Source organism: Lynx canadensis, chromosome B1 (genome assembly GCF_007474595.2).
Source record: "Lynx canadensis isolate LIC74 chromosome B1, mLynCan4.pri.v2, whole genome shotgun sequence".
Taxonomy (NCBI): domain Eukaryota; kingdom Metazoa; phylum Chordata; class Mammalia; order Carnivora; family Felidae; genus Lynx; species Lynx canadensis.
The window spans coordinates 86,528,153-86,555,134 of NC_044306.2; the positions used below are offsets into that span (position 1 = coordinate 86,528,153).

A 26,982-nucleotide genomic window follows, 5' to 3' on the forward strand; every position below is an offset into this window, starting at 1 on the left:
GTCAAGGCTATGGCTTCCTGCATCACTGTTAAGATGATGGTGACATCGATTTGGTTGAAGAGCAAAGCAGATAAAGTTCTGATTATTCTTTCCCACTCCTTACTAGGACTGGAATTAGGATTCCTAGCTTCCTGCCTGATTAGGGTTTAGATGCGGAGCAGATCGCTGAAGTGGGCCCGTTAACTCCCCAGCGCAGACAGCCATCCTGCCGAAACCCCGATGCCTATGTGTACTTCTGCAGCTGCCTCCTTTTTGTTTGTGGTTAGCAAAAGGAAGGAATGGATTCAAAGGAAGCCCAGTTTCTGATGGAGCAGATGCTGTGCTTAAATGTGGAGAACATCTACCCTGGCAGAAATGCCCTGCCCATAGGTCTAGGGCCAATGAGAGGACTCCTGAGACTCAAAAGCAGGAGGCCTGATTCTTCCTCCCACAGATCTGTTTTCCAAAGAGGCAGACTGGGGTTGGCAGGAGGCCTAAGGCCCAGAACGCACACTAGAAAGTTAGCACCAAGCACAAAGTGGGAGGCACTTGTCCCCCGGAGCCTTTGTCTCCAAGGCCCCGACTGCCTTATTTACCACCGTGATGGTGATGATGATGATAATGATGATGATGATCTTGACTTCCAGTTGCCTTACCAACAACGCAGAGGGCTGTGTGAAGCTTAGAAACTTCTGATCCCAATTAGGTGGCTTATTTCTGGTTTCATCTGCTCTCCAAACCTTGAAGTTCCATAAGCAATTGTGAGCTTGGAATTAATAATTTTACAACATAAGTACTTCCTAGATACTTAGAACTCACTTAATCTCACACGTCCTTTGAATTGATGTGCTATTATCCACATGACGAAGGGGAGAAAAATGAGCCTGGTTCACAGTTCTCCAGCTACCAGGGTGCAGAGTCAGGCTCTGAACTCAGAAATGGTATGTTCTAACAGCCAGGCCAAGTTCCCTGACTGTCCTGCTCTCAGCCTCTGCTGTTGTCCTGGGGGGCCTGTGGTAGTAGCTAGGTGTGCTTTACTTAGATTAGCTTGTTGCCTAATACACGTGGTTCACAACCATTGCAATTGATAGTTCACCTAATTAACTTAAAATGAAACTCAGTGATCAGCTCCATTGGGGCAAACAAAATAATCCATTCCGATAATGATAACAGTAGATTTACTCTGATAACAGAAATTGCTGCTTCCAGTCAATTTGATAATAGGGTTTCTCATTGGAACCTTCAAGCAGTGTCACCAAACGTTTCACACATAGGAAAAAAGCATAGGACAGTTTAGCAGTGTATGTAGAGAAGTCCTCAAAGGGACTCCTATCCCCTGGCCCAGCGATTCTACTGAAGGAAATTTATCTTAAGAACACAATCAGAGATGAGATTTAAAAAAAATATATTATATATATGTATATATATATAATATATTTTTTAAAAATTATATATATATGTAATATATATATAATTTTTTAAAAATCTCATCTATATATAATTTAGCATTATTATAGCAGCATTATTTATAGTGGTAAAAAATTGGAAAAAAATAACTGTATAACCAAAAGGACTAGTTAAGCAAATTATGGTACACTCAACTGAAAGAATATTTTAAAGCTGTAGAAGTATTTTAAATTTTTTTAACATTTATTTATTTTTGAGACAGAGAGAGACAGAGCATGGACAAGGGAGGGGCAGAGAGAGAGGGAGACACAGAATCCGAAACAGGCTCAAGGCTCTGAGCAGTCAACACAGAGCCCGACGCGGGGCTCGAACTCACGGACCGTGAGATCATGACCTGAGCCGAAGTCAGACGCTTAACCGACCGAGCCACCCAGGCGCCCCTGTAGAAGTATTTTAGAAGAGTGTTTAAGAACATGGGGAATGTCCAGTGTCCAGGATCTAATAAGTGAAAATATGTAGAATATAAAACTACATATGACCCCAATATTTTTTTTTAATTTTTTTAAATGTTTATTTATTATTGAGAGAGAGACAGAGCATGAGTGGGGGAGGAGCAGAGAGAGAGGGAGACCCAGAATCTGAAGCAGGCTCCAGGCCCCGAGCTGTCAGCACAGAGCCCGATGCGGGGCTCGAACCCACGAACCGTGAGATCATGACCTGAGCTGAAGTCAGACGCTCAACTGACTGAGCCACCCAGGCGCCCCGCATATGACCCCAATATTTTAAAAAGATTGAAAATGTAAACAACTCGAGATTGGATTTTCGGTTTAGTGAAACGGAGAATAAGGTTGTTTTTTTTTCCCCCATCACTAAAACCAGAGTAAAGATTTTCAGAAATAACCTAGAGAAAATTGTGACAGTGGAAGAGATATTTTCTCTCATCATACTAAGTTCCAGTGAAATGAGTGATAGGGTAGCTCAGCATCAGTCCTGAAACTACTTCATGTTTCTCTTCAATTTTCTTCTTTTCTTTAAAACACATTTAACGTGAAGTTATATTCTGGTATAAGCCGATATTTCTGAAGTTTCGTGTTCCTTCAAAAGCAGTCTCTTTCAAAGAAAAGCAGAGGCCTCTGTGCCATTTGTGTAACAGCCACTTCATTGCCAGGATCTTCAAAGAAGTTTGTCAAGGGGCTGCAGACATTTTCTTGATGAAAAAAATGGCATGTCCAGGATTTGCACTGCTGACCTGAAGTCATATGTCATATCCACCACGTTCTCTTGCGGCAGTCATATGGATGGAAAGGTCATTTCTTCATTATATGAGAGGTGGGCGAAAGAGAGGGAGAAAGTTGGGTACAGCGCTGTTGCCCAAGTGAGAAAGTCCAAGTCATCAAAATGCTATCTTACCAGAAGAGTCAGAGCAGAAGAAAATGAGCAGGTTGTTCAACACGTAGCTGAAGGTGAGGACTGTGTGTGTCCCCTAATTTTGACATGGAGTATAAAAAGTCAACACTCAGAATCAGTTGAAGAAACTCTTCAGACCTCAGTAGGATTATAGTGGAGAGAAATCTGAGTCAAGAATGTGTAAGGAAACTTTCTAATTATATCTAGATATTTACACTAATCCTGCTTTCATAATTAATCACATCCCTGAGAACACTTGGGTATTTTGAAAATAGTCATAACCACCTGTGACCACTTACTTGTTGGCAACATAGCCTAAGTAGCAGAAAATATCGTAAAAGAAGTAGAGGCAAATGGACCGCTAGTGTTGCAAATCCAGCCAATCAGATCACTGTTGACATCATGCCCGTCCTCCCTAAGCCAAACCTGAGAAAAAAATGATAAAATATTGAGCAGCTTCATATAAAGGATACGGTTGGAACCATGTTACCTATGGAGCAAAATGCTAACTTCTTAGCATTACATTCAAGATTATATATAATCTGACCCCAAATGCCTTTCCAGCTTCCTCTTCCTCTCACGATGCTCCTCATCTCTGCAGGCACACTGTTCTTTTCTCTTTCCTCTGAGTGAGCCATGCACTTCAGGGAGTCAGAGCCTCAGCCAATTATGTTCCCGAGGCCTGGAATGGCCTGAAACGCTCTGTTTCTCTACTCATCAAGATCACTCTGTACTTTCCAGGTCGAATCAGATACCACCTCAGTCAGAAATGATGTGACCTTCCTTGCCATACCTGTAGATTATTATAGGTGCCTTCATGATGTTTGTTTCATTCTGCCCTACATTTTAGTTGGTTATTTATGTTTCTCTCCCCCGTGAGATTGTTACCTATCTGTACGTGCCTCTGATGCCAAGCCAAATACTGTGTGCAGTGGTCACTTAATACATGCTTGCCGAATTTATTTAAATACAAGATAGTATATAAATATTAACATGTTTGATAGAGATCCCATGTGTAACCATGTTTTTCTGGCCAAAAAAATGTCAAGAAATATGACCTTGGGGCAGAATATTTTAAATTAGATTGGTCCTAAAAGACCCAGATTATGAAGTCTACCATAATGCCAACCCATAATAATAGATAATGTTTTTGAGTATTTGCTACATTCTACACATTGCACCAAGTTATTTCCCTATAATAGCCCATTTGATCATCCCAATAGCCTTATGAGGTTTAAGTACTATTATTACATCTGCATTTTAGCAATAGGAAGCCAGGACTTGGAGGAGACTCTTAATCAGGAAACCCGAGGGCTGCCACAGAGACACCTTCTCTGCAGGGCTTCTCTCTCTTAGCCGTGGAGGAGGCCCTGGTCGCTGGTGATTGCCGTCATTCATGCAGGATAGCTGGGCATCTGCTTAGTTCAATCACGAGGAAAGTGGGCCTCACAATAGGCACTAGTATCTTTGTAAGCAGTTTCTCTGGTGCTGACACATTTTCCCTAATTATCATTGGTATTCAGCAGTATTTGATGATTTTCTTAATCTAGGGAATCTCTAGAATGTATCAACTCTCAAGTGAGATGGGCTCCTTGTAAGTAAAATAGTCATACATAGGAACCATATAAGGATTCTCTAGAGAAAAGAATCAATAAGATAGATATACATATACATATACATATACATATACATATACATATACATATACATATACATATACATATACATCAGAGGAGATTTATTGTAGAAATGGGCTCCCATGATTATGGAGGCCAAGAAGCCCCACAGGCCACCATCTACAGCTGGAGAATGAGGAAAACTGGTGGTGTAATTCAGACCTAATCTGAAGGCCTGGAATCAAGGGGCTGATTATCTAGGTCCTAGTCTGAGTTCAAGGCCTGAGAACCAGAAATGCCAAAGTCCAAGGGCAGGAGACATGGATGTCCCAGCTCAAGCAAAGAGCAAACTGGCCGCTCCTACACCTTTTTGTTTTATTGAGGCCCTCAGTGGACTGGGTGATGCCCACCTGACTTGGTGAGAGGGATCTTCTTTACTCAGTCTGTTGTTTCAAATATCAATCTCTTCTAGAAACACCCTTCTAGGCATACCCAGAAATGACATTTTACCAGCTATCTGGGCATCCTTTAGCTCCATCCAGTTGACACATAAAATTAACCATCACAGGAGGGAACAGTGATACACCCTCAGTTAACTAGAGCAAACATTATATAAGGGATCAATCCACATTTAGCAAATATTTATTGAGAATATACTATGTGCCAGGTACTCAGTAGAAGCTGAACAGAGATGATCACTAACCTCATGCCCAGAAGTCTAACACAGAGACAGACATTAGTGAAATACTCACACAGATACATAATTACAGGATGAGGGCCAGTGCTGTGAAGGAAATGTATAGATGGCCCTGAACATGCATAGCTTAGTGAAGATAGAGGAGAAGTCAGGGAAGATTCCTCAGAGATCTAGAAGACCAATAGGACAATGATTCTGGAAGTGTAGTTCCAGGACCAGCAGCATCAACATCACCTGGAGACTTGTTTGTTAGAATGGCAAATAATTAGACCCCACCCCAGACACACTGAATCAAAAACTCTGGGGGGTGAGTCCGAGCATTTGGGGTTTAACCATCCCTCCAAGTGATTGTGATGGACCCTGAAGTTTGAGAACCACTGCATCAGCAAATGAGCACCCAGGGCGGGGCATTCCAGCCAGAAGATATAGTGTAGTGAGGTGCCAAGGCTGGGAGGAAGACGGTGAGCCTGCCGAGTGAACAAGCGGAGCTTCCAGAAGGCCCCAGAGAGAGGATGGCAGGGCAGCTAGAGGCTGGGAGATATGCCTGGGTCAGATTTCTTCAGTGCCCATGGTGAGGATTCTGCCCACTGTCCTAAAAGCCATAGAAAGCCACTGAAGAGTTTTAAGTAGGCGCGTGATATGATCACAGTTGCATTTTGCAACTATCCCTTGGACCACAGCATGGAAAACTGATAGAGTAAGTAGATTTCAGTCCTCTAATTTGAAAACTGGTAGAATGGAGTGGTGAAATACTGGAACAAAGGGAGATGAGTGGAGTGGCAATACCTTGAGGAGGTGACAGTGAAAGGGCTTTGACCATATTTTGAAATTGGGACCAAGAGAGAAAGATGCATCAGGATGGAGCCTGTGTTTCTGGGATTTGAAACTTGATTGATGGTGGTGGTTCCGGTCACTGAGATACAGAGCGTAGAGATCATGCATTTCACTTGGATCACCTTGAATTTGAGAACCCTTTGAGAAGCGGACTAGCCTTTCATAGAAATTGGATGGATAAAAGCCAGAGGAAAAAAATAACTCTTGAGGGGGAGCTATGGTAACTGCATGAGCCAAAAGTTGGAGATGGGAATGTGTTTTTTGATGCTTGTTTTCCTGTCTTATTCTTTATAAATGGATTCATTCATTCATCCATCCATTCATTCTACCTACTACACCCTCCCAAGAACATGGAAACATTTGAAGGACAGAGGAAGATTAGTAGGTGGGATGGGACCAGCTATGGCAGATCTTGAATCCCAAGCTGATAATTTAGGATTATCACTGAAGGCAGGCAGAGAAGCATGATGCCAGAGGTATGTCTTGGGAAGATTGACCTAGTAGTGTTACATGCAGGGAAGAAACTAGAGGGAGGAAGACTATCACAGTAACTCTAGAGATGCTAACAGACCACCTCCTTGTAATATAAGGTTGTAATTGTAATAAAAGGTTAGCATGAGGGATTGACAATCAAATCCATATACGCTCATTCATTATATTACATACATAAGGCTGTATATCTGTAACCTATTTACATCGGGGAGTAGGAAAAGAAAAACTTTGAGAGTAGGAAACTAGGTCTTTTTCCTTTTTCAGTTTTTCATAACCACACAGAGGTAGGGTATTTTAATGGAAGCTGATGTTAGAAGTGAAAGACCTACACAGAGTAGGCACTCAAAAAGATCCATGAAATTAAAATGGGTTGATGTCACTGGGGTAGTGAGAGAAGATGTAGCTCAGTGCAGGACTCCTCGATGGGAGAGCGATGGGGGCCCTTGCATGAGAATTAGGACCTCGGTGACCCCCATCTGTTCCTCCTTTCCTCCCTCCCTCCCCCACCGCTGCCATGGCGACAAGTCTGGAATCACAGTAAGCCTTATACCCCAGAGAAAACAATACTCTGTTTGAACAGAGCAAGTTGGCCTCCATCGCAAGCACCATCCCCCACAATCAGGGGATTCTTACAAAAGGCAGCTTTTACCAGAGGGTCAGTGGCACTGCCGCTCATCGATCTGAGCCCATTTTATCCCTGGGCACTTTCCACTTGTTTGTTTTTGAACTCACACCACGGTCTCAGCGCTGTTGGTCTTGTTTTGGCATGAAGTTCCCGATGTGGCCGTGGCCGTCTGCATCCCCTCTGCTCAGCCCCACAGAGCATCTTGCTTCTTTCTCCCTTGTGTCTTCTTGTCACTGCTGTTGACTCACCAGGCTGGGGCTGTTGGAGCTAAACTGAATTAGTAACAATGCAATCAACATCTCTATTTTTATCTTTGTCCCCCCCACCCTCTCTCCCCTCCTGAGTGACTCACCATTTCTAGGTCTCAGAGCTTGGCAGTCTTAAAAGAATTATATTGGGGCTGAGGTGAATATATGCACAGATGTGATATTTCTACCATTAGATACAATGAATATTTTCTCTTTTTTTCCTAGTGGCACAAGGGTTCAGACGTTGTAAGTATTATTTATTATGCTCGTCGTCATCCTTATTGTTGCTGTGTTACTGCTCAAGCTGCTGTTTATCTCCTGAGGTCTAAGATGAATTGTAGGCAAGGAAGGAAGTCCTGACCTGATTTCTGAAACTCATCTTCAGAGAAAAGTTCAGTTTTGAACTGAAACTTTTAAGTTTATCCCAGTTGAATTCTGGAAGCCTGAGCTGGAATCCATATAAAGCATATACCAAACCAAATATTACCTGTGAAAAAATGCACCATTAATGCAAAATATCTTTTCCTAGCTAGGCCTCCATGTGCTAGTAATTATATTAACTTCGTAATGTATAGAGATAGATATAAATTAAGAGCCTGGGTTTTTGAAATCCCACTCTGCCACTTATTACCCATAATCTTGGGCTACTTGGTCTTTTCGTGTCTTAACATCCCCTTCTGTAAAATGGAGACCTTTACCTCCTATCCATACAGGATAAGTACGTAGCTCACAGAAATGTTTTGAGAATTAAATAAGTTGATATTATAAAGTGCTTAAAGTAGTGTCTAGCACATGGTAATAAGCTCTCAATAAATGTTGGCTATTATTATTCAACAGGTCTTATTTCCTGTTTTAATGGAAACGATTCAGTCCTCAAAAGAGTTTTCCTGTTAATATGCACAGCACACCTCACGATTTTACCTTCCCTTGTTTCTGAATTTACAAGCCATCCATTTTGTGGACACCTAAGTGGCCACTAAGTTACAGAACAGACCTCTTTGTCTTTCATTCAAAAGTAGAGCTTTCTAGCTTTCCTCTGCTTTGCACATAGCCAGAATTTTAGTCTCCTTTCATCAGAGTTGGGTTTTGGCTCTCATGTCATCTTCTTTCTTCTTTTCCTTCTTCTCCTTCCCCTCCCCCACCCTCCTCCTCTTCCTCATCATCATATTTTACATGTAGTAACTTCTCCTTGGTTTATCTAACACTACCTCATTAGACTCTAAACCTTAATGGTACTCTTTCACTTCTATAAGACAGCCATGGAAATTGCCTATAAAACTCTCTGTAGAAGTTTTCCCTTTGTCTTCTAGCACCTGTGTCCCCTTGTCACTTTCAGCCCTACCCCCTGTACTGGATGTGGGAAGGAAGGCCAGCTGCTGGATTATTTGGGCAACAGTACAATGGAAGGTCACAGAGCCCAGATGCAGGAGGGATCCCAGAAGGTCCTCACAAAACTCCCAGCAACTCTGTCAGCTCCCAGAAACTACATTATTACTATGACTTGCCAAATCTAAGAGCGTTGCAACACCCACCTTTGAGCTATCAGAGCTAGACCAAAAATTATCTGAATGACAATTCATTGCAATTTGGGTATATCTAAACAACAGCCACAAATCAGGACTCGGGGAGGTTTAGGCACAGTGCTAGTAACATTGCATCCCCTGGGACAGGAGCCCCTCCCCACACCAGGATGGCTTCCAAAGCCTCAGAGAATTAGACACACGAAGTCACCTTTGGCAATAACTAGTTGGCTCTTTTGTTTTTCAGTCAGTATCTTCATCCAAGTAAAATTGTTTGAAAATTTGAGTGGCCCCATAGTTCTGTAAAGCTTATATGATGAAAAAAAGAAATTCTGCCCTACACCTCTTCCCTTCCTGATTTCTGTTCCCTAAAACTTTATATTTTAGTTGTTTCTTCTGATATGGACCTCTGTATTTTCAAATAACATATTTGTACAGTTATCTCTTGATTATCATGTTGTAGATATTACCTGTTGATTCCTTCCCATGGAAAATATGGATTTAGGGGGCGCCTGAGTGGCTCAACTGGTTAAGCGTCGACTTCGTCTCAGGTCATGATCCCGTGGTTCATGGGTTCAAGCCCCGTATCGGGCTCTGTGCTGACACCTCAGAGCCTGGAGCCTACTTCAGATTCTGTGTCTCCCTCTCTCTCTGCCCTTCCCCCACTAGTGCTGTTTCTCTCTCTCTCTCAAAAATAAATAAACACTTAAAATTTTTTAAAAGAAAATATGGATTTAGCTCACTTACCCCTCCTGCCTCTCAAACTTGCTTCCTCCATGTTCCATGTTCCCAGTTATTGTTGTATTACTGCTCTTGGTGAAATCAGTGCTCTGTGCGTGCGTGTGCGTGTGTGTGTGTGTGTGTGTGTGTGTGTGTGTGAGACGGTGGATAAATGTTCACAGCTGAGCCAAATGGTAAGCTTTGATTACATTTATATCTTGCACAACTTTTGCTTTTCCTGCAGTTATTGTATTGCTTTGTTTGTTTGCTTGATTTTTTAAGTTCCTGTCCTTAAGCCATTCACAGAATCCTCATCAGCAGTGTAAATCTCCTCTCAGTGCATTTTCAGACATCAGGCCATCAATCCATTTCTTCATGGGGCTATTCCTCCTGGAGTTCCACATCTTTCTCCTCCCACCTGGGTTGGTACTAAGACAGCTGCAGAGCTGGCTGGCATCCCAAACCCCCTTTCTACCCCGCTTGTAAGTCGGGTCCCCTGTTATGGAAGCCAAGTCTTCTCCAGATTGAGTTGGTCCTCATGTTAGTGGAATGTATCCTCTACCAACTGCCTGAGAACTCATGAATTTACACGATAGGTAAATTTTGGAACTTGCGTGTATGGAAATAGCTTTCTTCTTCTCTCCTATCTGACTGGATATAGCATCCTCGGCTATAAATAACTCTTGGGAGGAATTTTGAGTACTTAATGCATTTTCTTCTGGCTTCCAGGGTTGCTGCCAAAATGTCCATTGCTGTTCTAATCCCCACTCTTTGGAAACTTTGAGAATCTTTTTTAAATTCTCAGCTTTCTGAAATTTCACAGTGCTATATGTCCTGGTGTGGTCCCTTTTGTATTCATTGTTCAGGGACTTGTCTAGGCCTTTTCAATATGGAAGTTCATATCCTTCAGTTGTGGGAAATTTTCTTGTGTGATTTCATTGCTAATTTTCTCCACTCTGTTTTCTCTTCTCTTTTTCTGGAACTTGTATTATTTAGATGTGGTACCTTCTGAACTGATCCCCCCTTTTTCGTCTCTTTTTCTCTTCTATTTTCCATCTCTTTGGTTTTTGTTCTACTGTTCTAAAGATTTCTTAACCTTACCTTCCTACCCCTTAGTTTGATATTATTTCTACTACCATATTTTTAATTTATAAAAAGTTTTATTTTTGCTTTTAAAATATTTCTTTTTATACCATTTATACCATCCCATTCATAATTTATAAGTTCAGTTAATTTTTTTCTGATATTAAGGATTTTTTAAAGTGTTCTCCTGTTGCCTTTATTTTCTGTTTTCTCTTTTCTATTTGTTTGTTTGGACTCTGCATTTTGTGTTAGAGGCTTTCCTCATACCTATACATTCACTGTTAAGAGGAAGATATTAATAGTGTAACTGAGAGTCCTGTTTTTGTATGTGAAGACTTTCAAGTAGTGGTGATTGGCCTGGAACCCAGCCATGGGCCATCCAAAATCCATTAGTCATTTCTCATAGACTAATTTCCCTAGAGAGGAGTCTACCAACCTTCTGTTTAGAAGACATAAGACTGGCTGCCAGTGATCTTGAAGCAAAATGAAGTGTTTGGAAGGGAGGAAGGTTATCTCACCATTGACTTGCAGATTTCCGCTTATTTCCCCTGTTGGCCAGTATAGCACCCCCACATCCAGCTGTGCTTTATGTCCATATGCCAAGTCCCTCTTCTTCCACTTCTTGAAAAAGGAAGCCACCAACCCTTTCAGGATGGAGGAAGGATAGTTGCATGGCCATGCACAGAAGAAGGGTCTCAGGGTCTGACCCTTTTATACAGATTTTCAACCAACACTCCTGTTTTTTAGCCCCATCTACACCGTATCATCAGAGCTGTCTGGTGCCTCCAATAGTGTCTGCTGCACAAAGTTTATGTCGCTGAGCTTTTTAAGGTTCTTAACATACATTGGCTTCCTTCTCTTTGGCTTTTCCCCCATTGAAAGTTCAGATTTCAGCATTTTCAGCTCTGCTAAATTAGTTCCCACTCATTCATCTGCTTTCCAGTTTCCAAAATTATGTTGACATCTCATATCTGCTTTTGGCTACTTTCCTATCCTCTCTATGTAGAGCTTTGTTTTTTTTTTCTTTAAAAAAATCTCTTTTTTGTCATTTTTGTGGAGCATAAGGAGGTAAGGTAGAAGGGGAATGGAGATAAACATGTATTCAATCCGCCATGTTTAACTGCAATTTGTAAACCAACTTTTTGTTTCTAAAGGATACACTGTTTCTCTGTGCAACAAAATAAAACTGTCTGGGTTACTTGGCAAGTCCTTCATCTTGAAATATTTCCACTCGGGGCCGCCATAATGGTGTGGGTCTGCATCAGAATACCCTTAAGAAATTCAGTGTGATCTAGAGCTATCCCGGGTAATGTAAGGCATATTCTCCTGGTTTACCCATAAGTAGTGTAAAACTCACAGAAGATCAGAACCAACCGATTCCCTGGATTCTGGACTGAAATCTAACCCCAAACTCCTCATCAACCCAGTAAACTAGAACTATCAAAGCTATGAGTCTCAGTATGAGCTGAAGAAATTACACCACACTCCTCCCTTTGTCTACGGCTTTTCTAGACTGTTGGAACTCTGAAAACACAATATATCATAATATGATAGTATATTATTGTATCACGTTATGACCAAGGTCCTTAGGTATGTTTAATTTCGTTTTCAATTCTAGCTCTACCCGTTAGTAGGATGTCAGTTGTCTATAGAAAAGCAGCACCAGATTAGTAAAAAATGTTTCATTTTCCCCATGTAATAAAAAGCCAGAGATAGGCAAGTGAGAGGAAATGCAACTGATAAACAATATCCAATATGTCCCACCTCCTTCTTTTTTTCCTCATCTGTGGCTTTTATCCTCATACTTCTTATCTCAAGGTCATAAGATATTGTCTCTCCCACCAGCCTAACATCTGCCCTTCAGGCCCCAAGAAAAAGAAAAAAGGGACAAGGAGAGGGAGCAGAGCCAATCACAAATTCCCAGCATACTTTACATGCATCTCATTGGCCAGAACCGTGTACCGTGCCTACCTCGAGCTGCAAGGGAAGCTGGGAAATCCCTCCTCAAATTCAATCAGAATCCTAATGAAGAAAGGACGAAGAATATTAGCTAGACAGCTAATAGTGTCTGCCACACTGGCTGGACATCCTTAAGACAGTTATTTAATCTCACTTAGCATCTATAACTGTATTTGTAAAGTGAGACTAAAAACACCCACCCCATAGAGTTGCAGTGAGAAACAAAGGGGAAAATGTTTATAAGACACATAGCACCATACCAGACAAATAATATGCCTTCCATAAATGTTGGCTCCCTTCTCGGTGATGCCTAATATTGGCCTGATTTCTGAACATACCACAGTGTCAGAATATGCTGTGAAGACCACATATGTATATTACTTGACAAAAATTAAGTTTGTTTTGAGCATTATACAACACCAATTGGCCAAGTGTTAGTAAAAAATGAGATTTGGGAATCACAAGTCAAAAAATGTATTGGATGTAAGAATGTCTGAATATAAGACACAGAGAACATGACTATAAAGATGATTTTACAGTCCATGTATTTTATTATAATCCTTAATCTTCCTTTATATTCCTTGCCTTTATAGCTATCCCACCCATCAACCTCTTTTTACCACACTCTTCCCTTGATCTCTTGAGAGCTTCTTTAATTTGTATTTACTGTTATTTATCTACAAAGCTTTATTATGCAGTCATTGGACCATCGGTGTGTACGTGTGTGTGTGTGTGTGTGTGTGTGTGTGTGTGTGTGTCTTTAATCAACTCCAGTGACTGACTGCCCCTTTGCTCCCTCCACACAAAGCAAAGCTGTGTGAAGCCCTTATAAACCAGGTTGGGCCGAGAGGTGGAGAAGCTAATGTGAGGGGAGGGTTGTGGCCAGCCAAGCCACAACTGAGGATTTATGAAAACTGCAATGGTCTATTAGAGTTGGGGTGTCAGAGGGTGAGAGCACATATGGTTTCTGTGTTTTTATGTCCATAGAATTTTCCTGTCTGTACATACGATGGAGTGCTTTGTGCTCTGCCTTGTTTCACACCTTATGCCCTGTGACCTAATGTGTGCCACTGCACACAGTCTAACAGAGGACAGGGACCAGGGGCACATTTAACAACCTAAATTGGAAAGCACCATTGTTTTCCTCTCTCCAGCTAAATGAGCATTGGTAACAGAGGGGAGAGGTTTGGTGTTGTGGTTGTTTCTATACAGTGAAAAAAAGAAACAATATTCCAATCTCGCCTGAGCCATGCTGCCTTCTAAAATCAGCAATTAGGAACACATCCTCTTTAGGTAAATACAGAAGGGCAAAGAAAGAAGTCTCTCCCATTTAAAAATGTTTTCTTTCGGGGCGCCTGGGTGGCGCAGTCGGTTAAGCGTCCGACTTCAGCCAGGTCACGATCTCGCGGTCCGGGAGTTCGAGCCCCGCGTCGGGCTCTGGGCTGATGGCTCAGAGCCTGGAGCATGTTTCCGATTCTGTGTCTCCCTCTCTCTCTGCCCCTCCCCCGTTCATGCTCTGTCTCTCTCTGTCCCAAAAAATAAATAAACGTTGAAAAAAAAAAAAAATTTTAAAATGTTTTCTTTCTTTTGTGGTCCTTCTCTAGCTGGTCTTTGCCTACATCGAGTTCTGGCTCTCTGGGTAGAAACCAAATGCCACAGTCCAAAGGAGAAGCTCTTTCACAGGGAAAACAAAAGGCAGCTGTCAGTTTAATCCCAAACTCCCTGATAACATTCCAGCAGAGTTCCTTTTTCTGGAGATGAAATAAGAACCCTGGCAGGCCCTCTTGACTGGCCACATAAATCATTTGTAGTAATTGCTCTGAGAGAGGAGTACCTCTCAGGCTCTGCAGTTGGGGGGGGGGGGGGGGGAAATCACACACCGACATTCTCTCTCTCCCTTCCCCCCTCCCTCTCTCTCTCTCTCTCTCTCTCTCTCTCACACACACACACACACACACACACACATTCACACACACTCACACTATGCCATGGCCTCTAGCTTGTCCCATACACGTGTACATGCACCCACGTGTATACCCCCTCCTCTCAGGAGTTGCTCACACCCGGGTGGGCTCAGTGAGCCATATTAAAAAAAAAAAAGAGCATGGCACAGAATATAATGAATAGTCAGTTTTATGTTTCCTTCTCTTTGAGCTTGAGCCAATTTAAATTCTTCTGGAGTACAGTTTGGGAGGGGATATTGGGAGGGTTGACAGGAAAAGTGGGAGGGAGAGAACACAAAGGTAAGAGGGGGATGGTTATGATTTGGCTTTGTTAGGCTTATCCATTGCTGTGTATTCTATGATGTGTCACCTGCTTCCTCCTTTTTGCCTTTTCTGGTGAGAACTGAGATGTGGTCATAAAAATCCCCCACACTGTGATCTGGGAGCTGCTGCTGAGGCTTGGCAGTTCACTAAGGACCGAACTCTCAAAAGCCACAAAGCTATAATATCCCTTCCCCTCTGTGGCCAATAAAGATGGTGATAATCAAATAACAGGGCTTAGAAGTGGTGTGGTGCCTGCAGCGGTTGGCCACAGGCCGGTGATATACACCCTTCACTTGTACCCTGATGTATGTTCATTGAAAATATTGAGGCCACCAGAGATTGGGAGGGGGAGGTCCTGTAGGCACACATAGCTGTTTGAAGAATGAACGGATGGATGAATGACCACATGAATGGATAGATGGATGAATGAATGATGGATGAGTAGAGTTCAGTATTGTGTTATGAGCACAGCTCGAAAAGCCAGGAAAATTGCAGAGCTCCTGTGACAGATGAACACCTTGTCCCTCTCCACACACCCTAAGTTGTAACTATCCTTTGCACTATGACCATGGACAGAGAAGAGGAAGTGAGGGAAAGGAAAAGCTGAACATGAGTAGAAAGGGGGGCAGGGTTCCCCAATGCCACCCTTCAGTCCTGTCAGCCAGCCCTACTGTGAATCAGAGCTGTCTGTTCCCACAAACGTGGAACCTGCTAAGCTAGAATTCAGTCATTTGTTTTGTTTAATAAGAAAAATATCGAACTTGGAAAGTGCCGTTTATGTGCTATATACCCATATGACCAGAGCCCCATTTCACCTTTGTCAAGCTAATAGTAAAATCAACCTTCTTTCTTTATTTTGCAATTTATTTGACCCCAACTATCTAACTTCAAAAGAGGATCGAAGTGTCAGCGAAGAGCTATGTTCCACCTGGTGTATTCCAGACATAAAACTACATGCATTCCACCAAGTGACTTCTGCCACAGAGGCACAGGGTGTTTTGGGTACACGTATGCCCATTTGAGGCATCCTGTGGAGTCTGAGCTCAGCCCATCCTAGGTTGGCTCTTTCTCTTTTCTACTTCATCCATAACCCTAGAAGTAATTAGTCATTCCCCTTTTGGCTCCCAAGCCAGTTATTACAGATTAGCTTGTGTTTATACACTGGACCAAAGATGGCTCTTGTGTATGACAAAACAAGTACAGGTATTTAAAAATTTCCAGCATCCAGGCTTCTACAGATAGGGATTGGTAAATTTTTGCTTTAATTTACAAAATCTGTTTAGGTTACAGTTCTAAATTCAGTCACACACACACACACACACACACACACACACACATAACGATAATAGCTTATATTTATATGATAGGTTACAGTTTGCAAAGCAGCTTTCCATATGGCAGGTCATGTCAGTTGCTGTTTTTAAGTTGAAGAAACTGAAGCTTAGAGTTAAGTGACTTGGTTAGGGTCATAGAGAAAACAGAAACAGGTATGGAAGCCAGGTAATGAGAGATCTAGTTTCATTTGCCATTGAGCATATAATCTCTCTCAAATTATCGTGGAGAATTTTAGCAAATTACTTTTTACATTATATTATAATGCAAAAAATATGCTTATCTCAGAAATGTTTTAAAAATAAACACATGATATGTTTTTTAAATCATGCATAATTGTACCTTCCACGATGATCTCTTCAATATCATTTGAAGTGATTCATTCTAGTCATTTCTATGCACATAAAACTAATATAGGGCTTTGATATATACAGCATTAAATCATGCAACATTTGGTTTTGTATCTTACTTTTTTCACTTATCACTTTATTGAGAATTTTTTTCTTTGTCATTAAACATTATTTATAAAACATGATTTTTAATGCTTGCATAATTTCCCCTGGCATGACTAAAGCATAAAATATTTAAAATTTAATCTATCCCCGATTGTTGAACATTTTAGTTGTTTACCTTTTTTTGTTTATGAACATCCTTGTAAACAAATCTTCAGTGGAATTTCTGATTACTGTTATAGTAAAGATTCGTAGAAGAGGTATTTCTGGGTTAGAAGTTATTAACAATTCTCTAGATTTTACAGGGGTTGTATAATTGGCTTTCAGAAAGATTTTTATCAGGGCACCTGGCTGGCTCAGTCAGTGGAGCGTGTGACTCTTGATCTTGGGGTTGTGAGTTCGAGCCCCACATTGAGTGTAAAGATTACTTAAAAACAGATCCTTAAAAAAAAAAAAAAAAAAGAGCAGCCACTCTGGAGAACAGTATGGAAGTTCCTCAAGAAACTAAAAATAGAACTACCCTACAATCCAGTAATTGCACTATTAGGTATTTGCCCAAAGTATACAAAAATGCAGATTCAAAGGGGTACATGCACCCCAGTGTTTATAGCAGCATGATCAACAATAGCCAAATTATGGAAAGAATCCAAATGTCCATCGACTGACGAATGGATAAAGAAGATGTGTGATACACACACACACACACACACACACACACACACACACACACACACACTGGAATATTATTCAGCCATCAAAAAGAATGAAATCTTGCCATTGGCAAGGACATGGATGGAGCTAGAATGTATTATACTTAGCGAAGTAAGTCAATCAGAGAAAGACAAATACCATATGATTTCACTCATATGTAGAATTTAAGAAACAAAACAGATGAGCATATGGGAAGGCAGGAGGAAAAGAGAAGAGGGAAACAAACCACGAGAGACTCTTAGTGATAGAGAACAAACTATGGGTTGATGGAGGGAGGTGGAGGGGAGATGGGCTAGATGGATGATGGATACCAACAAAGGCCCTTTCTGTGATGAGCACTGAGTGTTGTAGGTAAGTGATGAATCACAAATTTTAAAAAAATAATTTAAAAAGTATGATTTTATCAATTTATACCTACTATTGAGTAAGCTCTCCTCTCTCCATACCCTTTCCAACTTTAAGAATTATGAACTTAAAAAAAATTTTAACAATGTAATAGTGAAAATTTTTATTTTGCTATTTTAATTTACATTGTATGATCATTAGTGAGATTGAACATCTTTGTTGAGAATTATTGGCTAAATTGTATTTTTTCATTCGTAAATTGTCTCCTATCCATGCCTGTTCCCCATTTTAGAATGGGATATTTCTTCTCTTTAAAAATTTACATTAAAATTTGCATTTTTTGCAAATATTTTATCCCAGTTTTTAAGCAGCCTCTTAATTTTTAAGGTTTTTTATGGGCAATTTTAACATTTTTATGTAATGAAAACTATTAACCTCTTCTTCTATAACTTCCAGTTATTTTGTACTTAGAAGGACTTTATGTGAAAATCATTAAATATTGACCTTTTAAATGTTTTTGGAGTTCATTTTTTTATAGTTAATTACATGGTTTTCAGAAAATGTATTTTGGTATGTTGATGTGGTGTAGACCTGCCTTCAAATTTTTCTCTCAACTCTGGTCTATTTATTTAATCATCCTTTCTTTCTCCTTATTTTTAACATAGAATGAATTCTTAAAATCTCATCTTGGACTATCACTTCTCTTCCATTGACCCATCAATAGAATAATTTTAAATTACTCTGGCTTTATAGTAAGTTTTAATGGTTCACATTGCTCATCTTTAGCTGTGTTGGCTCTTCCTCCCAGTTTATTTTTCCAGAATGCCTATAAAAACATTTCATTAAATTCATAAATTAATCCCTCTGGAATGTTGATTTGAATTACACTAAATCTATAGAATAATTTGGGAAGAATTGACTTCTATATAGTATATAGTCTTTCCGTTCAGGAATATGAAATTTATCTCCATTCATTCAAGTCTTCTTTTATGATTCTCTAATTTTCTTCATATAGTTCCTATTCATTTCTTATTAAGGTTACTTCTGGGTAACTCAAGTGTTTAATTATTTCTGTTTCTGAAATCGTCGCAAAGTGGCATTTTTAAAAGGAGGGTCCTGATTAGCTAAATTGAGGTTAGACTATGAGAAAACCCAACAGAACCTGACAAGCTAGAAGACATTAGTAATTAAATAATTTCCATCTGAAAACTAATTGGATTAAATTAACCCATTTTAAGATATTATTTCTCAGACAAGAAATGCCCAGCTGCTATTTGTATATTACCATCAGTGGTGTCCCTAATAACATACCACTCTTAGTCAATGAGTGAGAAATAAATGAGTTTCATGCCTATTATAAATTTATTTTTAAACACATTGCTATTTGCCGTTACTAAATGGCAGTGTTCTAGATACATTTTTCCCTACTTCTAAGTCACACTTCTCTCCTAAGTCGTGTCTCAGTCTTTTTACCTCTGTGAAACTTTTCTTTTGATTTCCAAAAACACATTTTTCCAATATAAAAATGCGTATTTTTGTATAGTAATACTTAAATTTACACATGCAAATAAGACTATATGCATATATAAACTAATATAGAAAGAGAATATATTACAGGATTTTAGAGCATAAACAGACCTTAAAAAGCAGCTAGCCAAAGTCATCTAGACTTTTTTTTAAAGCAATCTCTGTATCTAACATGGGGCTCGAACTTATGACCCCAAGATCAAGAGTCACAGGCTCTGTCAACTGAGCCAGGAAGGTGCCCCCAAAGTTATCTAATCTTACTGGTATCCATGAATGCCCTGAAGTTGTTACTGAGATTGTGTTTGTGGGTGTGTTTTCATGTGTGCATTTTTCTGAGGGGAAAGTCTGTGGCTGAGTTTTATGTGTCTGCCACTGAGAAAAAGACCCTAAGAAAAAGTTGAGAATGACTGGGCTACTCTAGCCTGTCATTGATCAGATGAGATTTAAAAAAAAAACAAAAGGCCCAAGTTCTTGAGGAGATGTGCCCTTGGACATAGAGCCCTTCTGGGGCAGGGCCAAGGCAGGAAGTTGGGCCTCCTGATCTTCAGGTTTTTCTGCGACACCTTTCTTCACGCGTGTATGAAGATTCCATCATATCCCTGTACAGCCAGTGTGCCTGCATCATGGAAACTGGGTGTGCTAGAACAAGTGTGGCATTTGGAGCCAAGACCCCAAGCTGAGATTTGTCTCTGGACCCTCTAGTTGTGTGACCCCTGGACAAGCGATTCAGCTCTGGCCTCAGTTTCCTCCTCTATGAAATTGAGCTGCAGGAGTAAAACCTATCTCATCGAGTTTTAATGAAGCAATGTGTATATGTGCATACATACCTAAGTACTTTATAAACTGTAAAGTGCTGGGGAGTGTCAGTTTTTTTTTTTTTTTCTCGTCGCTCTGGGGGACGTGTGGTAAGGGAGGCACGGTGGAGGCATGTGGCAGCATTAGCACCTTTCAGCTGCCACCTTTATCCACCAAACATCTCAGCCTGCACCAGGGCCAGCCCGCCATGCTAAGTGCCCTCTCCACTCTCTGATAGCGAACATGGTCATTAACTTATGCATCTCCCAAACACCTGCTGACAGAAATGCTCTTTATGATGTAATGCATATAACTCTTAGAACTTGATAAAAGAGATTCTGTTTTTGTTTTGTTTTGCTTTATAAAAATCTTTATTTTGGGGGGCGCCTGGGTAGCTCAGTCGGTTAAGCCTCTGACTTCGGCTCAGGTCATGATCTCACAACTCGTGAGTTCGGGCCCCGGGTCGGGCTCTGTGCTGATGGCTCACAGCCTGGAACCTGCTTTGGATTCTGTGTCTCCCTCTCTCTCTGCCCGTCCCCCTGCTTGTGCTCTGTCTCTCTCTCTCTCAAAATAATAAATAAACATTAAAAAAATGTTTTAAATAAATAAATAAATAAATTTCACGGGAGTTCAAAGCATCTTGGAAGAACCACAAATCTGGGTATTTGAGAGTGGAACATGTATGAAGAGGGGTAGTTGTATCATTTCTAAACATCATAACATACGTTCATTGAGCACTATTTGCTATAGAGTGCAGTTAAGCATAGGACATTTTTTGTCATTTGGGTAATAATACTTACATTTGGAAAGTGCTACTTGGTTTCCAAAGCAGTTTACAACATCATGTTTGATGTGTGGATGTACATTTCATTTAATCTTCTCAACAGTCCTATTTAAATTTTTTTTTTCAACGTTTATTTATTTTTGGGACAGAGAGAGACAGAGCATGAACGGGGGAGGTGCAGAGAGAGAGGGCGACACAGAATCGGAAACAGGCTCCAGGCTCTGAGCCATCAGCCCAGAGCCCAACGCGGGGCTCGAACTCACGGACCGCGAGATCGTGACCTGGCTGAAGTCGGACGCTTAACCGACTGCGCCACCCAGGCGCCCCTCAACAGTCCTATTAAGAAGCAATGATTATCCTTATTTTTTAAAACAAAGGAAAGGAGTGGCCAGAGGTCCACACTTCACCATGAACACGGCCAGGACTTGACCCCTCGCCTCTGAGATCCCTCTCTCGGAGGCTGCAAGGCAGCCTCACCCAGAAGACTCTGGTCCGAGAGCAAACAATTATACTGTTTGATTTTTTTAAGAGAATATAATGATTGTGTATTTATTTTGCAATGTGTATTATTTCAATATATTGGATAGAGAGAAACATAGAGAAGTATCCAGAGAATGGAAAAAAAAAAGAAAAGAAAAGAGAGAAAGAAAAGAAAAGAAAAAACAGTAAGCCAAAGCCAAGGCAATGAAGGAAGACAGGCATAGAAGAAGACAAAAAGAAGTGAGTTGTTCGTGGAAATACAAACAGTGAAAAAACTCAACAGAAACCTCTGGATAGGAGAGATAAAGAACCAAGGAGAGAGAGAAAGGAACACAGTGACAGGCACCCACAGGGGAGATGCACATACAATGTATGTTAACTTCCAGCGGGAGATTCTAGTCAGCTTCAAAACCAACCAGCTCACTCCAGATGTCCCCAGGTACAGGACACGTTCATTCTCTCCATCCTGCACTCTACCTACCCCATCCAAGACCCGCTGGATCCCAGTGCAGCTCGAGAGTTTGGGAAGTGCTCTGATGCTGAACTGAGCCCTAGGATCAAAAACCTATAGTGAAAGAGAGCTTTCGTGTTTAGAAATAGCCAGACCACAACACCCTGCACCACGCACCCAGCGTCATCCTGAAGGGGCAGTCTGTCTGTCCATCTGGGCACCTTCTGTCCAGGTATCTTGGTCAGCTGAGGAGCCTAGACCTCCTGCCACCTGCCCTATACTTGGGAATTAACTCTTGATAAGATTGTACTCCTGCTTAACATCTTTCTTCTCATTAAACAACTTTCTCCCTTTAGTTATTTGCTCTGCTCCTGATGCTATGCGTCGTTGCTGCCTGGAATTTCCAGAGAAGCAGAACATGAACAGACACGTGTGCCCCCACGTGTAGACACACACCTGCTTCCTGCTCCCCTACATCTGGGCCTCCCTCGGGTGGTGACCTCAGTCTAAAATCCATCCTCAGTGTTGCCATCTTCACTAGGACCACCTACTTTGGCCTTCCCTTGGGTGAGAAAAAAAGCCCTGGGTCTCTGAGCCATGGGGTACACTCCTCCTCGCCCCCTCCCCTGCCCCCATTCCTGCCTCAGGCCTTCACCGCCCACAACAGCAATGCAGCGGACCGTCCCCTGTGGTGAATTACCCTTGGGAGTAGGGTTGCCAGATTTAGAAAACAAAAGACAGAAAGCCCAGTTAAATTTTAACTTCAGATAAACAACAACAAATTTTTAGTATGTGTGTAAATGTGTTAGTATAAGTGGTTTATCTAAAATTCAGGTTTAACTGAGTGCCCTGTATTTTATCTGATAACCCTCTTTGGGAGCCATGCCTGTCCTTGGGAAAGCACTCAGTGCCTTCTTAGGAAGAGATCGGGTGATGGTCATAACCCTGTGCTAAAAGCCACCTTTGCCATTGAAGCTGTCCTACCCCATAGTGGGCTTTTAGGTGTCCCTTTGAAACCTAGTTATTTCTAAGAAGCAAGCAGATTCCATCTGGATCCATCAGCCAAGGCCAGGCACATCTGAAGTCCACCGAGCACCAGACCAGATCCCTGAAAAATCTGCCTAACTGGACACAGCTCTTTATAAGCATCAAAATGTCATTTTTCTCCCTGCCAGGATTTCCTCCAACTTTCCAAATAAGGGCCAAAAACGTTGCAGATAACTCAAACAATTTGCCAGCCCTATCTCTCCTCAACAGGATTACTGGTTGCAAAATAAATGAAATCAGTGTTGTTTACAACTCATCATCCAAAATTATTATTCATTTTGGGCAAATGGCTGTTTGTAAAACTAGAGTGCCGTATTTTGAGTCATTATCTTTCATTCCTTTGAAAAATTAAAGCTGACTTGGAGTTTTCAAATGAAAACAAATCAGAGGCCTTTCTGATTCTTTCTGTTTTGTCTTGTGTGTGCAGTCTTCCAGGGAAGAAGCCCTTCTTCCTTTTAAGGCCCAACTGGCAGCTGAAGTTGTGGGGCACATTCTCTTCTCTCCTCTTTTTAAAATCTCTCTTTGGGACACCTGGGTGGCTTAGTCCGGTAAGTGTCCAACTCTTGATTTTGGCCCAGGCCATGATCTCACAGTTCTTGAGATTGAGCCCCACAGACTTAGTGCAGAGCCTGCTTGAGATTCTCTCTCTCCCTCTGCCTCTCTCTCTCTCTGTCTGTCTCTCAAAGTAAATAATTTTTAAAAAATTTAAATCTCTGGGGGCTCCTGGGTGGCTCAGTTGGTTGAACATCCGACTCTTGATCTCCGCTCAGGTCATGATCCCAAGGTCATGGGATCAAGCCCCACATCGGGCTTGGAGGCTGCTTAAGATTCTCTCTGTCTCAGGGCACCTGGGTGGCTCAGTCGGTTGAGCGTAGGACTTTGGCTCAGGTCATGATCTCACGGTTGACGAGTTCAAGCCCCACGTCGGGCTCTGTGCTGACAGCTCAGAACCTGGAGCCTGCTTTGGATCTGTGCCTCCCTCCCTCTCTCTCTGCCCCTCCCCCGCTCATGCTTTGTTTTTCACTGTCTCAAAAATAAATATAAACATTAAAAATATATATTTAAAAAAAAAGATTCTGTCTCTTCCGCTGCCCCTCTTTCCTGCTGACTTGCTCTCTCTCGCTAAAAGTAAACTAAACTAAATTAAAAAAATTTTTTTTAATTTAAAACTCTCTGATCTGTAAAACTTTTAAAACTAAGTATATGGGTATTCAAGACAACCCCATACACAGGAGTTTATATCCTTGGAAGGCAACATCTTTTTAAGTTTGCTTTGCTGAGACCACACACGTAGGTTTCTATGAGACTCTGCCTTCTCAAGGAAGATGGGACAGGTAATCATTAAGCAAATCTAGACATAGAAATGGCCTTCTTCCAGTTGTAACTACTCCTAAGTCATTGCACTCGTCAACCTTCATAGGAAAACATTTAAGAATATTTACTTTGGGTGGTGCATGTAACATTAAAAAAAAAAAAAAAGTGTATGCTGTTAAGGTCTGAAAAAAGAATAACCTGACTACTCCAAAATGAAAATAATTTTTGTCATAGACTTAATACTATAATAATAAACTTATATATTCTTTAGTATGATGAAAGAATAAATATAGTCTTTTGCAGTGCAGTTATGTTTCAGACAAAAAATACGCACTTTTTTCTTGATATTATAAATATTTGGTCTCATATTCCTTTTTTTCTCCTATTTCCTTTACTTCTTCTGAAACTTGAGAGGGTAAGTATTAAAGTGCATTAGCTTCTGTTTAAATAGGAGTTACGGGCTGACTGGGAGCCCTTCCTCTGAAAAAACATAATTGTAGCCACAATTGAAATCAGCTATAGTTGTGCTTTGTCCTCACTTGATGCATCAGGACACCAGCTGATTCAAAAGTCCAGTCTTTAATTTCTACAGAAGACACATATCACTTTACCCTGGGGAGAAAAGATGGGACTCAAGCCCCTTCCTCCCCTTTCCTTTACTGTTCCAGGCTCATCCCGCTTCTGGTTTATAAGCTCCCATTCCTAGTTTCCTTACATGAACCTGATATATATTGTCTTATAAGGACAGAAAGAGTTTCGTTTAAGTGCCTTCCTGGATTTTTGAGTGTCCTCACCACTGCCCATGGTCTAAATTAACCATCTATTTTTCCTTAACACACACACACAACACACACACACACACACACACACACACACACACATGCACACTTTATCTATGAACACTTGTCTAGTTATTTTCTGAGTTCAGTTGCTCCAACCTTGACAGTCGAACAGCCACCTTTATCATTAGACAATTTGTAGCATTAGGTTGATATATAGTGTCGGGATGTTTTTCTTTGCAAGAATCACTTGAAGGACTGTTGATCCCAAACAAAGAGAGATGGTTATAACTCATAGAAGTGATTCACTTTAGAAGTTGGCCATTTAGTTATGTGTTGTACTTTACACACAAAATATTGCCCTAGCCACCTACTCACTTTATGCTTTTGAATGTTCCCACCCCCTCTTTGAACCTAGGGTGAGCAGGAGTTACAGCAAGGCTGGCTGGGGTTGGAATGCTCTTATTAACTGTGGTACAGAGAAGGAAACTGAAAAACTCACAACCTTACCCATAAGATTAGGCTTCTTTAACTGCCTAGACCAGCAGATACAGCTGCTTTAAATCTGCCCAGTTCAGACAGAGAGATGAACTTATGAGATATTTAATATTATAAAATGTGATGGGTGAGGGTCACAAATGGTCCTAGTAGAGGATCAGGATTTAAAAGGAAGTGCTTATACACCCTTGTTAAATTGGATAACCTTCCCTATTTTAAAGTACAATACCAAAAGTAGTTTTGTTATTTTCTTTAACTTTGGAGGTGAGACCTGGACTATGGCTTCTACTCTCCACTCTTGGCGGAAGCATATTTTTATGGGATTGGCCCTGATCTGTCTGATCTCATAGATTATGAGCCATTGCAATACATGTATTAGGGAGACTCCTGGGGTAAATCACATCAGGAAAGCACATCGTGACCAGTAATTGGTCATAAAAAGTCAAAGCAGACAACAGCTCTAGCTTTTGTGTGTATCTTTCCATCATACTTTCCAACAAGTAGGATGTGGGCTGCAAAAGGAAAGGAAATTTGTAGGGTTTTACTTACATTTCACACCGTGCATTTAATATTTTAGAGTGGTCCAAAAGAAAATTTAAAAACTGAGCCCTTTTTAACATTCATGATGGCTTGAACTAATTTGTGAGGAAAGCAGCACTGGAATCCCCATTTTAAATGTAGATGCAAAGGCTCCTGGAGATGGATAACTACTTTTCATGCGACAGAAATAAGGAAAATCCTAAAGCTTCGTCGCAGGTCTAGTTGGACTCATTGCCTTTCAGTGCTAACAAATGCAATACAGTTATAAGAGAAGCAGTTACTGAAGGTGGCTAGCCAACTGTCTAACATCTTATGCCCATCCCTATAGAGTACTGTCCAACAACTTTGGCCACGGAGTGGTGTTCAGAGTTGAGCTTTGTCTTGGATTAGGATAGAATGTCAGAAGTGAAGGGCACTTTGAGGGTCTTTGGGTTGGATTGGATTGAACCATATCAGGTTGCTGACCTCCAACTGTTCATTTGATCTATGAAAATGGCAATTTCATATGCCATTTGGTACTAAGTCTCAGAAAGAGTAAATTACTTTGTTCTTATTTCATTATGAAAAAGTTAATGCTAAATAAGTGTTAAGGAACTACTACAATGAACTCCCATGTGCATACCACCCAAATTCAGTTATCAAGGTATCACCACACTTCCTTGACTAATCTCTTCCCTTTTTTTTTTTTAATTGAAGTGTTTTCAAGGAGGTTCGAGACATCAGGTTATTTCACCCCTGCATTGTGTGTGTGTGTGTATGTGTGTGTGTGTGTGTGTGTGTGTATATATATATATATATACATACATACATGTATATATGTATATATATGTATGTATATATGTATATATGTATACATATGTATATATGTATATATGTACATGTACATATGTATATATATACATGTATATATATATATATACATTCAAGTCTAAAATACGGATATTTTCCAATGTAAATACAGTGGTGTTATCACACTTAAAGTTGTTAGTAATTGCTTAGTCTATATCAACATGGCCTTAAAATGTCCTTTATGATTGGCTTTATGGTTGATCATCATCCAAACGAAGTCCACC

General features: G+C 40.8%; 1 protein-coding gene across 2 annotated transcripts in view; it reads left to right on the top strand.

Moving 5' to 3' along the window:
* The window catches only part of MAML3 (mastermind like transcriptional coactivator 3), a 414,834-nt gene that overhangs the window by 306,433 nt on the left and 81,419 nt on the right, over positions 1 to 26,982 (top strand). The window lies entirely within an intron of this gene.